Raw genomic sequence first — 17,737 nt, 5'->3', positions numbered from 1 at the left:
CAAAGAGGTGAGGATGTAGAAATTTTGCAAAGGCACATTCCCTGTAGAATCATAGCTTTTTGCTTTTTTTCTCTCCCTTCTCTTTTCCCACATTGTGACTGCTGTTGCCCATAGCAACCACCATTATAACATTCACAGCAGCTTTTACTACAATATGAGGGAACCCCAAATTAGAAATTGTTTGCCTTTTCTATATAGGGACACAATTCTTCATTATTTAATGAGCTTGGCATAGGGTTAAATCATTAAACAGTCTGTTCTGGAGAATTCAATATTTTTACATGCCCTTTAGTTGTTCATTTCTCTACTAATACTGATTTCATTGATTGTTTATACCGTTTTAATTTGGTACTAGATTCCCTAGAGAAGCAGGGTCTTTTTGTGTCTTGACCTCAGATTCATCTTCAGAGTCTCAGTTCAGAATGACTCACTTCCTTAATAACCATTCCACATCAGAATTATTCAGATAGCCCTGTGTGTAGTCCAGTAACTATGCTGAGGGCTTTGTATACATTGTCTAATCCTCAACATAAGTTTGCAAGGTAGGTGTGATTACTTATATTCTACTGAGGAGAACACTAAGGCTCTAGGAGGTATTTTCCTAAGGCTTTATTTATAGTTAATAAATGATGGTATCTAAACCCTTCAGACTCCAGGCACTGGAGCTGTTTTCAAATCCACACTAACTCTGTTGATGAGAACTGCTTGCAATTCCACTTAGTTTTACAGCCCATAGATATACCCTGAACACTCTTTTTCCTGGATTTGCAACATCGCATTTCTCTTGAGGAAGAGTCTGCCATTTGCTGACTATCTATCTATAGGCATTCATTTAGGTTGGCCTAGTCTCAAATTCTCCCTTACTTCCAAATTTCTCTCTTAAATTCTTACCTTCTGCCTTCCTCTCTGATTTATGCCATTGCTTTTCCCCTGGGCTTTAATGTTGACACCTTATCCCGTTTTCTTTAAGCCTTCCCTGGAAGAAAATAAAGACCAGGGAGGAACAGAGTGGAAAGGGGAGGTTGTGTTCTGAGCTTGAGACCAATGCTCTGAAGCAGCAGAATAGGAACTGGATAGCATGGAGGAGAAAAACTCAAGCAAACAATATCTAGCCAGTTTTTAAAAATATTTTAGGACATCTCGTTTATAGAATACTTATTCTTACGTCTAACCCTACTTGTGTACTGTAGATTGAGCCGATATCTTATTGTTCTGTCCATGGAAGATATGGATAACAGTTATTCAGCAATCTCCTTTTACAGTTGATAATATATATATTATTTTCTCATATGTAAGCCGAGCTCTGTAAGAGTACTTCAGCCTCACTAGTGATAAGCATGAGAAGGTTAATATCTAATTCCAAACAGTTTTTGATGCAAGCCCCTGTCATATTGTTTAATATAACAATACTGCTAATCTATAGACATATAGTTTTTTTTTTTTTTTTTTTTGAGATTGAGTCTCACTCTATTGCCCAGGCTGGAGTGTAATGGTGTGATCTTGGCTCACTGCAACCTCCGCCTCCTGAGTTTAAGCAATTCTCCTGCCTCAGCCTCCTGAGTAGCTGGGATTACAGACCTGCCACCACACCAGGCTAATTTTTTTGCATTTTTAGTAGAGACAGAGTTTCATCATGTTGGCCATGCTGCTCTCAAACTCTGCCCTCCTTGGCCTCCCAAAGTGCTAGGGCATGAGCCACCATGGTTGGCAAGACATATAAATTTAAGAGTAATATATTTGTATGGTCCTTTCACATGCATCCTCATATATGTAATCTCATTTTAATTTATTTCTACATGACTTTATGCTACAGATGTTTCAGGGAAGCTTATAACTATATTTACATACATATTTCTCTATATGTAATGGTGGGAAGAGTGGGTAGATTTTGGTCAAAGGTACAAAATTTCAGTTAGAGAGAATGAAGAAGTTCAACGGATTTTGAACTTGGAGAATATGATGGTTATAGCCGGTAACAATGTATTGTATACTTGAAAATCAGGAAAATAGTAGATTTTAAGTGTTCCATCACAAAAATGATTAGTATGTGTGGTAATGCATATGCTAATTAGCTTGATTTAGCTATTCCACAATGCATAATATTTCAAAACTTTATGTTGTACATCATAAATATATACAATTTTTATTCATCAATTAAAAATTAATTTCAAATACAGATAATCCAATGGAAAAATATAAATGGGAAATACAAATCATGATTAGACAACATATCTTAAAATTTACTTTTATCAATTCTAAGCAAAAAGAACACAGCGGGGGGCATCACACTACCGGATTTCAAACTATACTACAAGGCTACAGTAATCAAAACAGCATGGTACTGGTACCAAAACAGAGATATAGACCAATGGAACAAAACAGAGGCACCGGAGGCAACACAACATACATACAACTATACAATCTATGATAAACCTGACAAAAACAAGCAATGGGGAAAGGATTCCATGTTTAACAAATGGTGTTGGGAAAACTGGCTAGCCGTGTGCAGAAAGCAGAAACTGGACCCCTTCCTGACACCTTACACCAAAATTAACTCCAGATGGATTAAACACTTAAACATAAGACCTGGCACCATAAAAACCCTAGAAGGAAATCTAGGCAAAACTATCCAGGACATAGGAGTAGGCAAGGACTTCATGAACAAAACACCAAAAGCATTGGCAACAAAAGCCAAAATAGACAAATGGGACCTAATGAAACTCCACAGCTTCTGCACGGCAAAAGAAACAGTCACTAGAGTGGATCGGCAACCAACAGAATGGGAAAAAATTTTCGCAGTCTACCCATCTGACAAAGGGCTGATATCCAGAATTTACAAAGAACTCAAACAGATTTATAGGAAAAAAACAAACAAGCCCATTCAAAAGTGGGCAAAGGATATGAACAGAAACTTTACGAAAGAAGACATATATGAGGCCAACAATCATATGAAAAAATGCTCATCGTCACTGGTCATCAGAGAGATGCAAATCAAAACCACATTGAGATACCATCTCACGCCAGTTAGAATGGCGATCATTAAAAAATCTGGAGACAACAGATGCTGGAGAGGATGTGGAGAAAAAGGAACACTTTTACACTGTTGGTGGGAGTGTAAATTAGTTCAAGCATTGTGGAAGACAGTGTGGCGATTCCTCAAGGCCTTAGAAATAGAAATTCCATTTGACCCAGCAATCCCATTACTGGGTATATATCCAAAAGACTATAAATCGTTCTACTATAAGGACACATGTACACGAATGTTCATTGCAGCACTGTTTACAATAGCAAAGACCTGGAATCAACCCAAATGCCCATTGATAATAGACTGGATTGGAAAAATGTGGCACATATACACCATGGAATATTATGCAGCAATCAGAAATGATGAGTTTGTGTCATTTGTAGGGACATGGATGAATCTGGAGAACATCATCCTCAGCAAACTGACACAAGAACAGAAAATGAAACACCGCATATTCTCACTCATAGGTGGGTGATGAAAAATGAGAACACATGGACACAGAAAGGGAGTACTAAACACTGGGGTCTATTGGGGGGAAAAGGGGAGGGCCAGTGGGAGGGGGAGGTGGGGAGGGATAGCCTGGGGAGAAATGCCAAATGTGGGTGAAGGGGAGAAGAAAAGCAAAGCACACTGCCATGTATGTACCTACGCAACTGTCTTGCATGCTCTGCTCATGTACCCCAAAACCTAAAATCCAATAAAAAATTAAAAAAAAAAAAAAAGAAAAGTCACACAGAGAAAAGAAACAGAAACAGATGAAACAGAAACTCACGCTTCAAGTACCTGATAACCTAGCAAATAAAAATAAAGGATGATACAAATCACAAAAAAAAAAAAAAAAATTTACTTTTAAAAGGGAAAACTCTGACTTATGAAAATTTAAAATGAACACGTCATGGATTTTATTGACTTTATTAACTGATGAGGGATACTTTTGCACTAACTTAGTAGTAGAAAAAAAGAAAAAAAAAAGAAAAAAAAAAGAAAAAAAAAGATGAAGGAACCAGCAAAATGTTAAACTGGTCCAAAGAGCATTTGATTTTTATTAGATTTATTGCAACTTATCATTGCTGAATTAGATATAAAATTGGTAAATGCCCAACAGAGCCATAAAGCATACCTTAGGTTCCACCAGACAGACTTTATTTGCATTTCTGCTGCACAAAATCTATAAGGTAACCTCTGTCCCAACTGAGTTGTAAACAGCCACTAAGTAGGAAGTCAACCCCAGCACTGCAGTAAAAGCACACCTAGTAATCTAGTTTGCCTGTTTCCAAGATTCAGATAGTTCTTCTGAGAAATAATACAAAACTGGTGTGAAGAACCAAGACCAGTGTGGAAGATGAACATAGGTACATAGGTTATAAGGTATATTGTAATTGCTGTGTTTGGAAAGTGTTGTAAATTTTCTGGCAGCCAAAGTGAATAGAATATATAAGAGGTTAGAAGTCTTGATGGTTGGAAAGAAGAAATACATCGGTTCCTTAAGGGAAGGAAAATTTTTTATTTTAAGAAAAAGACAAAGTTGCCTTGAGGACCTTCATATTAGGGGTGAAGGGTCAGGGGCTTGGAATTACACATGCCATGATCCTCAAAAACAGCCCCTGGCAGATGTAGTAACAGATTTCATAGAGCTATTTCCTCAGCATACCCCGTGATGAAAGACTCAGACGTAACATTAAAATATGCCCAGGGAAAATGGTGGAATGAGAAAAAAGTGAGCATAAGTTAATTATTTGACTTTAAGATGAACCTACTTGAACCATCTCCGGCAATTATTCACTATCGAAAAGATGTACAAGAATCACTCAAAGATTGGTGGACTCCTTTTACTATTCTACAAGGGTAGTGTTAAGGGAGGAGAAATGGTCTTGCCAGGGCAAGAAAAATAAATTGATATCTAAAGTGCATGTAGCATAATGCTTAGTATAAAGTCAGTGTTCAATAAACTATAGCAGCTATTGTGATCACTGTAATTATTATTTTTCATTTTACTTTACCTTCCGGGATACATGTGCAGAATATGTAGGTTTGTTACATAGGTATACATGCACCATGGTGGTTTGCTGAACCTATCAGCCCATCACTAGGTTTTAAGTCCCACATGTATTAGGTATTTGTCCTAATGCTCTCCTTCCCTTTGCCCCTCACCTGACATCACACACCCAACAGTCTTTGGTGTGTGATGTTCCCCTCCCTGTGTCCATATGATCACTGTAATTATTACTATTATTACAGAAACTTTTCTATGCTTCTTAGATATCTAAGTGTGGATGTCAGGTAGACTGAAGTTTAGAAGAGTGCCTGGGCCTGGTGATAAGTATTTGGGAGTTGTCGTACAGGTGTTATGTTAAGCTGTGGGAGGGCCTGGGTGAGAAGGGTTAAGAGGTGGCCATAGCCATAGGACAGGACAAATAGCAAGCATGGGATGTGATAGTAATCTAATACTCTTCCACAAATATAATTTCCTCAGTAAGACTTTTTCCAGAAAAAGACATCATTATTTGAAAAAGACACATGCACACACATTTATAGCAGCACAAATTGCAATTGCATAGCTATGGAACCAACTTAAGTGCCCATTGACCAATGAGTGGATAAAGAAAACAGGGTAGGCCAGGGGCGGTGGGCGGTGGCTCACGCCTGTAATCCCAGCACTTTGGGAGGCCGAGGCGGGTGGATCACAAGGTCAAGAGATCGAGACCATCCTGGTCAACATGGTGAAACCCCATCTCTACTAAAAATCCAAAAAATTAGCTGGGCATGGTGGCACGTGCCTGTAATCCCAGCTACTCAGGAGGCTGAGGCAGGAGAATTGCCTGAACCCAGGAGGCGGAGGTTGTGGTGAGCCGAGATCGCGCCATTGCGCTCCAGCCTGGGTAACAAGAGCGAAACTCCATCTCAAAAAAACAAACAAACAAAAAAGAAAACAGGGTATATATATATATATAAAATGGAATACTAAGACATAAAAATAAACTAAATATAATGTCTTTTGCAGCAACTTGGAAGGAACTGGAGTTCCTTATTCTAGGTGAAGTAACTCAGGAATGGAAAACCAAATAGTGTATGTTCTCACTTATGAGTGGGAGCTAAGCTATGAGGATGCAAAGGCATAGCAGTGACGTAATGGACTTTAGGGACTTGGGGGATGAGGTTCGGAGGAGAGTTAGGGATAAAAGACTACATAACAGGAACACTGTATACTGCTCAGGTGATAGGTGCTTTAAAATCTCAGACATCACCACTAAAGAACTTAACCATGTAACCAAAAATCACCTGTACTCCAAAAACTATTGAAATAAAAGAAATCATTTGCATTGTTAAAAAAAAAAAAAAGACTTTTTCCAGGGAAAATAGCCTTAACCTCAGAGACTGAAATGCATGTCTTTCATGATTTTATTTTGAAAATTAAAAAGATGCAGTTTAACTTACATAAAACTCTAGCAAATAGGTGTGACAGGGCATTTTTATCACTCTTTATAGTTGGCAAATTAAGATATACTTAATTTGATATAAAAGCAAAGTGATGTGCTCAAGATGTACATGTATGTGGCAAATGGCAGAGTTAAGTCTTTGCAGAACTTCTATTTCAGTGCTGTTCCATCTTATCTTTCCATCCCACTGTCTGTTCTCTCTTTACCAAGTTTAGTTGTGTTGCTTTTGATAAAGGATCCAAATGAACATGGTCACAGAGAGCTGGTAAGTTATTTTCTCAGATGCTAGCCTCTGCCTTCCTTCCCCGCCTGGCTTTCTATGCAAACTTAATGAGTACATTCTTTGTGCCATAATTTAGGATAGTGACTGAAATATTAAATATTGCAGATGCAAGGCTACTTCTAGATGTTTCTTCAGTCTAAATGGTCATACTTTGGGTGATGGGTTGTGTAAAGTAGTTGGTTCTCCATTAAGGAACTGAATTAAAACCTGAAACTTATTTCTTATGGGCCACTGCATTGTTGTTAGGGGTCAGTCACAGTCCATCTGACTGGATAGATGACCGAAAGTAAGAAATGTTTTATTACAACCCAAGAAAACCCTCAAACTACGCATTCTACAAGCTATCACACTAAAAAGCAAATCACTAAAAGGCATAATAATTAAAGCAGTGCCATACACTGACCTTGTCACTTGATTCTCTGAAACACATAAATTGTTTGCAGCATCAGTCAGCTTTTGATTTGTAGTATCTTTGAAAAACAATTTAAATTATGTATTGGAAAGAGGCCAGGAGACCCATCTGCTGAGAGTTTGTCTTTCTAAATTGGGTGCAGTGGGTAGTGCTGAGGGGAAATGACACACCTCTCTTATGAATATTTTCATGAACCTTCTCAGTCTCTAGAGAATCCACCCATGCACTGTTAAATTGTGTCATTTGTGGGAACACAATGACAAGGGCCTAAATTGGAAAGCAACACAGATTTAGCAAGAAAACGTTTTCCATTAAAAGGGGACCCTGCTAATTTCCTGTGTCCAATATAAAGAGTGAGCGGGATTGAAGAAACTACAGCAATCAAATGCTAACACAAAAGGCCTACTGTCTTTTGTTACTAAATTAACACAAATAGCTGATATTCCATTTAGATAATCACAGATCAAAAAATGGAATTGTGAGATATCTGTGCAGAGAGGGAAAAGAAAGTAAAAGGAAGAGACGACATAGATGAACCTGAACCAGAGCTGCTTCTCCTTTCATCTCCCCACTGGAAATCGACAATAGCAGTAGCATTTGGAATTTATTAAGTGCTTTCTATGCATCAGGAAATACATATGGATTGTCTGCTTTATCCTCAGGAAAATTATATTATTACACTTTGGAGGAAAGGCAATGAAGTTTAGAAAGATTAACAAATTGGTCTAAATTTCTCTAGCTAGTTTTTTTTTTTTTAACTTCATCATCATTTTATTAAGAGGAACAAATATCTATTGAGTCAAAAACGGGACCAAGGATATTTTTTTTTTCGAGACAGGGTCTCATTCTGTCACCCAGGTTGGAGTGCAGTGGCACGAGCTCAGCTCACTGCAGCCTTTGCCTCCCAGGCTCAAGGGATCCTTCCACCTCAGCCTCTTGAGAACCTAGCTAGTTTTTTATATGGAACTTGCATCCTTCATAGAAATGTTTTCTCTGTTTTTTTTTTTTTTTCTCTCCCACTCCTCATTTAGCTCCTATTTTTGCCCTGGGAAAAGAATACAAAAAGAAAAAAAGAAGTGAACATAGGTGTGGTCTATGCCTGTTTGAAAGTAGGGAAGAAGGATTATTGAAAGAAGAAGGAAAATGGCACAGAAAGGAATTTTTCAGGTTGTCTAAATTGACACTTTCATTTTCAAATAGGTAAACTATAGTTTCAGGATAATAAAGTAAAACATTTGGTGAGAAATAAATCTGGATTAGAAACTGTTACCCATTGTCAGCCTGGTACTTTTCATATATCACATGGCTTTTCTTCAAGTCTGCAAAATGTCCTTTTTCCCTTCTGAGAAAAATCTATTTCGGCACTTACCTATCTGATGTCATCTTTTGGTAAAGGAATATACTGCTTAGGAACTTCCATTTAGCTACTTGTATACTATGAGTATGTTCTATTGATGCTTATATCCACTTAGCAGAAATCATAATTTTCCTAAGTTCATAATGACTATTTCAAAAATTATTTATTTTTTGCTAGAGTGAATTTGAATATGCCATTGTTCCATCAAATAAAAATAATCTCTTCTGTACTTTCAGATTATCAAATATAGTTGAGGTATATATGAAAAGTCACTTGAAAGGAAAAAAATATTGGATCCTAAAAAACATTTTGGAAAATATTATATGCAACTTTAAATAATTTTTCACTGTTTGATGTATTCAATATTACAGAAAAATGGGTTTAATTAAACTGAAGGAAATAAATCGAGAGGGCTAACAGTTCTATCCAATGTCACCTAGGAATTGAAAGCAAATACCATCAACCATCTAATTTTTTTCCTTCTATAAATAATATACAGTAGGACTGGAAGCAAGTAATTTCCTTCTTGGAGTAATCCCTTCCCTTCCTTTCCTTGCACAAATGCTTCCCTTTAATGTTAACAATAATCAGGTAACAGATCTCAGGAGCAGTTCCTCTGTATTATCATGATCAGATATATCATTTAAAATATCAAATTAGAGTGCCAGTTCATTCATTTTAAGGGAATTCTTTAAAAGTGATAGATGGGTACCATCTATGGGTACGTTTGGATGTGACCAATCTGTGTCTGGCTTTAGTTAATCTTTAATTTGTTGTTATTCAGAAAGCCTCAGCTGCCTAAGTAGTTGCTCCCATCTTATCTTTAATTGGTATTATTTTCAATTTGAAAATTGAATATGCTCACACATGCTCTGCCATTTTTTTTCATATTATTTCATTTTTTTCCCTGCAATCCACACATTCTCTACATCTTCCTTTTGTGAGTATGCTGGTGTGAAGCAGCTTCAGTGACAAAGCAGCTTAGGAATTAAAAGAGTTTATCATAAATAGCCCTGGGTATTACTGGCTGTGGAAAAAAAATATGTATATATATTCCATGTATATATATGTACATATATAGATACACACACATGTGAAATATATACATATAGATATATATTCCACAGCCAGTAATATCTAGGGCTATTTATGATAATACATAAATTAAAAAAATTTTAAATTGCAAATATATATATATATTTTTTGAGATAAAGTCTCACTCTGTCACCCACACTGGAGTGCAGTGGTGTCATCTCGGCTCACTGCAGCCTCTGCCTCCCAGGTTCAAGCGATTCTCCTGCCTCAGCCTCCCAGTAGCTGGGATTAGAGGCATGCACCACCATGCCCAGCTAATTTCTGTATTCTTAGTAGAGATGGGGTTTCACTATGTTGGTCAAGCTGGTCTTGAACTTCTGACCAGGTGATCCGTCTGCCTCAGCCTTCTAAAGTACTGGGGTTATAGGTGTGAGCCACTGTGCCTGGCCTGGCTGTGGAATTTTTAGCTGACTACTTCTCTGAGAGGCACCTTCCTCATCTTCAATATGGGAATAATCATAGGCTGTTGCATTCAGTAGTATATAAGAACTGCTTAACTTTCAAATGAAATGTAAACTGATAATAGAAATGTAAGGTGATATTCATGCTGTACTTGCTTTTTTTTTTTCTAAAGACATCCATTCGAAAACAGAGAGGCTTGCATTTTTTTTCCTTCAAGAGAGCTCCCAAAACATTACCAATTAGTGCTGACTACTTCTTTTGTGACCCTACAATCTGCCTTTACAATTAAGTCTACCTCTTAGAATCTTTACCCACAATGCAGAGATGTATTTAAGTACATGTTTATATCCTCCTTGGACTCATTTCATTGAGAGCAGGTAGAAAGGGTGACCTCAGTTATCTTTGCATCCCTAGCATCGACGCCTGGGGTTTGTCAGCTGTAAATTCTTGTAAGTCCCCGTTGAACCAGATTTAATTCAGAAAACTAGAATGCAGGAATTCTGTGTTCCACTCTTTCATTTGTTTTTTTTTCCTTAAATGAAGTGGGTGTTTGCCTTTCTAAAAGAGTGGTTTATACTGGGCCACATGTTTACTGATTTTTATGGAAAGAGCAAATAGTAAGAAATAAATTGTATTCATATGACTTTCTTTTATCTTTACTGTAATCTTAAAAAAACAAGGAGATGATGTCAAATTGCTTGGCTGTTTTCTATGTGGAAAAAGAATTACTTTTCAGTTATTTATTATGAATTACCTTTTTTCTTTAAAGAATATACTTTTTAAAAATTAACAATAGCAGAGTACATTTTTATTTCAACAGGGTACAAACTAATCAGAAAGTACTTTGGGAAATTCAATTTTAAGAAATGTTTTATATGAATTTTAAGATATAAAGAAAATTGAAAAGTGAGTTTAAATTGAGTATAACGTCTTTCGTGAATTTAAGTGTGATTATTATTTCTAATATCTACCTTTACTCAATTCTTCATTAAACATTTAATAAGCATGAATGAATGAAATTTTGAATTTGTTTTTATTTTCATTTTAAACTTTAAGTTCTGGGATACATGTGCTGAACGTGCAGGTTGGTTGCATAGGTATACATGTGCCATGGTGATTTGCTGCACCCATCAACCCATCATCTAGGTTTTAAGTCCTGCATGCATTAGGTATTTTTCCTAATGCTTTCCCTCCCCTTTCCCTGACTCCCTGACAGACCCTGGTGTGTGATGCTCCCCTCTCTGTGTCCATGTGTTCTCAATGTTCAACTCCCACTTATGAGTGAGGCTATGCAGTGTTTGGTTTTCTGTTCCTGTGTTAGTTTGCTGAGGATGATGGTTTCCAGCTTCATCCATGTCCCTGGAATGAATTAATTTTTAAATAAGATTTAGGTGAAAAACAATTATTAATCTTTTTGAATTTGTTTTCTGGACCAGAAGCAGTGGCTCACGCCTGTAATCCTAGCCCTTTGGGAGGCCAAGGTGGGTGGATCACCTGAGGTCAGGATTTTGAGACCAGCCTGACCATCATGGTGAAACCCTGTCTCTACTAAAAACACAAAAAATACTGTTTTAAAATAAGCCTGGCATAGTGGTGGGCACCTGTAATCCCAGCTACCGGGGAGGCTGAGGCAGGAGAATCACTTGAACCTGGGAGGCGGAGGTTGCAGTTAGCTGAGTTCATGCCATTGCCCTCCAACCTGGGCGACAGAGTGAGACTCTGTCTCAAAAAGAAAAGTTTGTTTTCTGTTAGTTTCATTTAAAAATTTCCCTTCCTAGGAATTTTCAATGTAATTTTGTTCTACTTTTTTTTTTTGTATCATGGTAAGATACCCTTAATATAAAACTTCCCATTTTAATTATTTTTAAGTGTACAGTGGATTGGTTAAGTATATTCACATTGCTATGCAACCATCACAATCTAGAATTTTTTCATTTTCCCAAACTGAAACTGTATACATTAAACTGTAATTCCTCGTTTTCTGCTTTTCTTAGCCCCTGGCAACCACCATTCTCCTTTCCAACTCTCTGAATTGGGTTATTCTAGGTATATCACATAAGCAGAATCATAGGATTTGTCCTTTTGTGTCTGTCTGATTTCACTTAGTGTAGTGTTTTCAAGGTTCATCCACACTGTGGCATGTATCAGAATATCCTTCCTTTTTAAGGCTGAATAATATTCCACTGTATCTTTATGCCACATTTATCTATTTACCTCTCAGTGGGCATTTGGTTTGTTTCCATACCATTAAAGAATTTCCCAGTTATTTAATGCTTCTAAGCCTGTAATTTTACCAATTTGAAAATGCCTCAACAATGATGAATTTGACATAGTCATTTCACCTTTTTACTCTAAAGAGACCATAGCATGTGCTCAGGGTACTGATACTGGAGCCAACTGTGTGCTCGCATCTTGACTCTGTAGATCACTAACATGTGACTTTGAGTAGGTTATTTGGCTCTCAGGGACCAGGTGTCCATATTTTACCATAGAAGAAATAATAGCATAACAATGTCACAGGATTGTTTGGGTGTTTGTTTTCCAGCCGGAAGCCTCTGTGGCCAGTGGCACCTTTGCCTGTGTTTTGCTCAGGCCTGCTGGGCTCGTTCTGACTACTCAGCCCAGAAGGCTGTGCTCGGCTCGTGCTACCAGCCCAGATCCTATACCTGCCAAGGGCAAGCCAGGTGCAGAGCGGTGAGGGGTATGTGAGCGAGTGTGGGGTCCAGCCATTGTGCACAGCCAGGTGTGCAGGTAGCTACAAGTGCTGGTACAGGCGCCAGCTCCATGCCAGGCTGTGGCTGGGGCAGGTGTACCACAAACAGCCTCCACAGTGGGTACTGGGGAACACGGTGGTGCTTAAAAGCATAGAGATGCCAGGAACTGCAGAGCCCTGGTGTCACAGCCCTTGCTCAGAGCTCCTAGGTCTGGGCTCCTGAAGGGCTGCAGCTCTTCTCTCCTTCTCATCTCCTGCGACCTGGTGAGCAGGGTGTGAGCAGCCCTGTTCGTCTTATAGCGCTTTCAGATTCACCAAATGGTGGGTCCAAAATTCTTGTCTTGCATCTAGGAAGAATGAGGTACATGGACTACTGCAGGGTAAAGAAGGCAGGGAAGAGCTTCATTGAGCAACAGAACAGCTCTCAGGAGACCCAAAATGAATAATGCTTTCCACAGGCAGATTGTCCTGACAAGTCAAGGACATCCCAAGTGGGTAGCTCTTTCTAGAAGCTGGTAGTCCTGACATTCATGTGGGTCTGGCTGGATGTGATTCTGGCTGGGTCTGGTGGTTTTTATGGGCTCAGAAGGGAGGATGTACGTGCTGATTGGGTGGCCATGGGCAGGCTTGGGAAAAGTAGGATTAGTTCTTACTTTCTGTGGTAGATTCCTTCTGGAACTGGCAGCCTGGCCCCAGGCTTCAGGCCCTCCCTGGCTTGAAGGTGGGGTTTCTTTGGAAACCTGCCCCTTTCCATCCAGTAACCCATCTGCCTCCTGACATCAACATGTTGCCCACGCGCCCAGGCTGTTTGTGCCGAGGGACATCTGCAGGTCCAGGCAGAGCTGCCCTCAGCCACTCCCCCGGCCTCCCTTCTGCATTCGTCAGCTCCTGAAGCCTAGAGGGGGCTGAGGCATCAGGGGGCTGGCATGTCATTCCTGCCCCAAACACGCTCACACCTGGGTTGCAACAACACCTGGGCTTGGCGGTAACTTTGCTCCACACCGGATGGGATGCTGAGAGTGGGGATAGGCCCCGGGGAGGGGGAGCAGGCACTTCTCAGCCTGCAGGTGCAGGGGCTTCTCGGGTCCCCGAGAGCAGAATGCCTTTGTTCGGAGCTGTGGCTGGGTGGCTGTAGCTGCCACCGAGAGGGAGAGCATGGGCTCCCACTGCAAACTCGGTAGGGGATGGGGTTCCCGCCTGTTCCCCGCTCCCTCTGGCCCCATGGAATGTGCAACCCCAGCTGCACCTCCCCCGCTGCAGCCAGCGTTTTCATGGCGGCCACTCTGGACAGGCTGTCGCTGCCATCAACAATAGATAACTGTGAACGGCAGATGAAAGAAGGACTTCTTGTGAAAGAAGTATTGCAAATGAGGGCCCTTCTTAACTATGTTACCTCAATTCATTTTAACATACATGGACTGAATGTTCTAATCAAAATATTGTGTCAAGTGTGCTAGCAAATGCTAACAGGGCTGTAGTCTTTTTCTTTGGGGTGCTCAGGGCAGAATATATTTCTGTTATTAAAGCTGATTATAAAGTACGATTCTTAAATCGTGAGATTTTTAATTGAGAGAGATCATTCAGAATATAGGAAGTTGGGAAAGATTTCAGTGATCCCAATGGTAATGCTTACATGCCAGAAGCGAGCATATGCTTCATTTAATTCTTATGAAAAATATGTGTGGCAAATTGGAAGCTTATTATTGGCTGCTTAACACATGAGAGCAGTAAGGATTAGAGAGGTTGCCTAAGAGCTTACAGCTGATGAGAGGTAGAGTTGAGTTATAAACCAAGATCTGCCTGATAATAAGGCTTGTATACACTTGTGTTCACCATTTCACTACACCATGGCTCAGGGTGAAAGTATAAATGTTTGAGATGGATCTGGGAGGCGACGGAAGGAAGAGTGTGGAGGGAGAACATTTCAGCTAACAATGGGAGAGATGTGCTTAAATGAAGTGCACGCTCAAGGCTTCTCTGGCATGTGATTAAGGGAAGGATGAGTTGGACCAGTAATTTGGGCTTGAACTGCAGAGTAGAAATCTTAGGCATAATGCCAGTTTGTGTTTGACTTGGTAGGCAATGGCAAGATATCAGAGCTTGTATAGAAATGTCAGTTGCCTTCATGAAAACTAACCAGTGGAAATACAGGGGATGAAGAGGAGGAGGAGAGAAGCAGATTGAGAACGGTTAAGAGGCTATTTGGAGAGTTTATTTTATTTTATTTTATTTTATTTTGAGATGGAGTTTCGCTCTTGTTACCCAGGCTGGAGTGTAATGGCGCGATCTCGGCTCACCGCAACCGCTGCCTCCTGGCTTCAAGCAGTTCTCCTGCCTCAGCCTCCTGAGTAGCTGGGGTTACAGGCACGTGCCACCATGCCCGGCTAATTTTTTTGTATCTTTTTGTAGAGACGGGGTTTCACCATGTTGACCTGGATGGTCTCCATCTCTTGACCTCGTGATCCACTCGCCTCAGCCTCCCAAAGTGCTGGGATTACAGGCTTGAGCCACCGTGCCCAGCCTGTTTGGAGAGTTTATATGAGAAGATCTGGGTTAGGGCGATAACCTGGAATGAAAGAGACCTCGCAGAGGTGGAACCCATGGGATTTAGTACCTTCATGGATGAGAAATAAAGGAAAGAATGACAGACTGAAGTTTCAGGTTGAGAGGACTGGTAGGGTGATGGTTCTTTTAACAGGAGTAATAAAATGAGAAGGAGGAACTGGCTTGACAAGACGGTAGTGAATTCTGTACTGGCATTAGAGTATTGCAGTTAATCTTTTTGCTGATATACCTAAGGAAGAGACATAGGAGAATACCATCATTAGTGGAAAAGGAAAAAGATGCTGCAAAATTTGAAGGTCTAAAGGAAGTCTGGACTAGAGATAGGAATTTGGGAATGTGAAGTAATGCCTCTTTCTTTAAAATAAATCTCAAAATTCCAAGGTTAGGTGGGGGCCAGATTTTGTGACCCTAACTGTATTCATTCAACAGTCATAAAATACATCTTCCTGGGAGTGGGGGTGTGAAGGAGTTTCTGTCTCTCTCAGCAGTAGTCCGTATCAACGTAATGTTTATGGAAGCAGCGGAACTTTCATTTTGGTACAGGAACAGCAATGACCCTTCCCTTAATTCTTTCTCGTTCAATTGAGACAAGGTTTAAATGTTTCAAAAAAAAAAGCTTCAGCAAACTCAGCACTTCTCAGTGTGTTCTGAAAAACAGAGCTTTTTGGTCTGTGAATTTAAAAAAAGTTTGGAAATGCTGGAGTTAAAAGAAAAAAAGGTTTTTAAAATTATGAAAATAGTATTTTATTTTACTTTATTTTTACTGGACTTTTAGTTTTGAAATTATAAATGTTCACTGTCCATCTCTGAGAAGAAGCCATAGGCTACTAACCATTTGAGAGATTTTGAACTGGAGAGTAATTTTTTAAGATATTAAGCGTGGCCGATAATTTGGTTCACGATATATTGCTCTGTTCTAGGTTCAGTTGGCACCGGCTACAGGTATGTAGATATATTTTTTCCTAGCTCCTGGTCTCCCTCCATGTGATGGTCATCCAGGATCTCAGTTCTACCATCTTTTCTTCTTAAGATTTTTGAGCAAGACAGGTCAGTTCCTCTTTCTTCCCTAGCTGGGACCAATCTTGATTCTAGTCTATAGATCCACTTCTTTCTTGGGTCTTTGACCTGAAGGTTGACCTTAGCCTCTTCCTCATAATTATGATAAGGTAGTATTAATTTTGCAAGTTTTAATTGCATAATCATATCTCAATACAATGTAATCGTACAACTTTTGTTATGGACTAAATTCTGTCTCTTCAGAAACTTATATGTTGTAGTCCTAACTCTCAGTATCTCAGAATGTCACCTTAATTGGAGATAGGATCTTTATAGAGGTGTGTAAGTTAAAATGAGGCCTCCTCTAATCCAATACAGCTAGTGTTCATATGAGAGATTTGGATACAGAAATGCACAGAGGGAAGATGTTGTGGAGACACAGGGACAAGCTCACTTATGAGCTGAAGACCGAGGTCTGGCATAGATCCTTCTCTCCCAGCTCTCAGAAGAAACATGGATCCTGAACTTCTGGCTTTCAGAACTGTGAGAAAATACATTTCTGTCAGTTTAGTCATACTATGTGTGGTAGTTTGTTACAGCAGCCATAGCAAACTAGTACAGGCACAATATTTGTTTAGTGAGGAAGGATGAAGGGAAAAATCGGGGACTGTTACTTCTTACTTAGACTGAGCTGGGTGTCATCATAAAGGATATTTTTGAAGCCATACAAAAGGAAAAGGTCACTGAGGAAGAGATGACAGAAAGAGAAGAAAACTGGTCAAAGGAAGTAACTTCAATAAATATCTTTTTTGAGGAAAAGATAGAGGAAGAGACGGATGCAGGAGATGTGGTCATTGATGGGCCATAGTGTAAAATTCATGGGCTATGGAAGCTGAAGGGAGAAAAACGGTTCTAGTTAGAGGTGATTAATCTCCAGCATTAAATTTCAGGACATGCGTATCATCTTTGACAAATGCTGAAAAGTCAGATTATTTTATAGAATTATCAATACAAGGTAATCAGAAAGGCAGAGTAATCTAATTTGTATGAAGAATATGAATTTAGCCAATTCTGAAAATCTGCTAGGTAGCATAAGAAGATAATTGTTCTCAACAAATTATCTTACTAATTTTAAATTAGTAATTAAGATACTAATTTTAAAAACACATAGTTATTACTATGTTCTTGAAAACAGAATTGAGTTGACACAAGAAATTTAAAAACATTAAAGGCAAGCTAAGGGGGAACTTACAGTGCCTATGTCCAAGAGGAAAAGTTGAAGAGAACTAAGAAGAGACCTTTGAAGATTCAGAGAGGGTAGAGGGCACCGTGGGTGTGATCTGTGACTCTCATGTGTCCAATCAATCCCTGTTGGAAGCTGTGCCCTGTAGATGGGAAAAAAATGACATAAAAAGTAGTCAAAGTCAAAACTGTACTACTAAGAACATACTG

The 17,737-nt window shown here is 39.3% G+C and overlaps 1 protein-coding gene and 1 long non-coding RNA gene across 16 annotated transcripts in view; one reads left to right on the top strand and one right to left on the bottom strand.

The window, feature by feature from the left end:
* ANK2 (ankyrin 2) overlaps window positions 1-17,737 on the top strand; it is a 589,059-nt gene that overhangs the window by 143,573 nt on the left and 427,749 nt on the right. The window lies entirely within an intron of this gene.
* LOC144581767 (uncharacterized) lies at window positions 15,382-17,673 on the bottom strand. The gene is made up of 3 exons (XR_013532984.1): window positions 17,538-17,673; window positions 16,740-16,826; window positions 15,382-15,518 (listed from the first exon to the last, which is right to left on the bottom strand). It is a non-coding gene; the product is annotated as an uncharacterized LOC144581767 (long non-coding RNA).

This window comes from Callithrix jacchus, chromosome 3 (assembly GCF_049354715.1).
Source record: "Callithrix jacchus isolate 240 chromosome 3, calJac240_pri, whole genome shotgun sequence".
Classification (NCBI taxonomy): Eukaryota; Metazoa; Chordata; class Mammalia; order Primates; family Cebidae; genus Callithrix; species Callithrix jacchus.
This window is presented reverse-complemented; position numbering and strand designations above follow the sequence as displayed.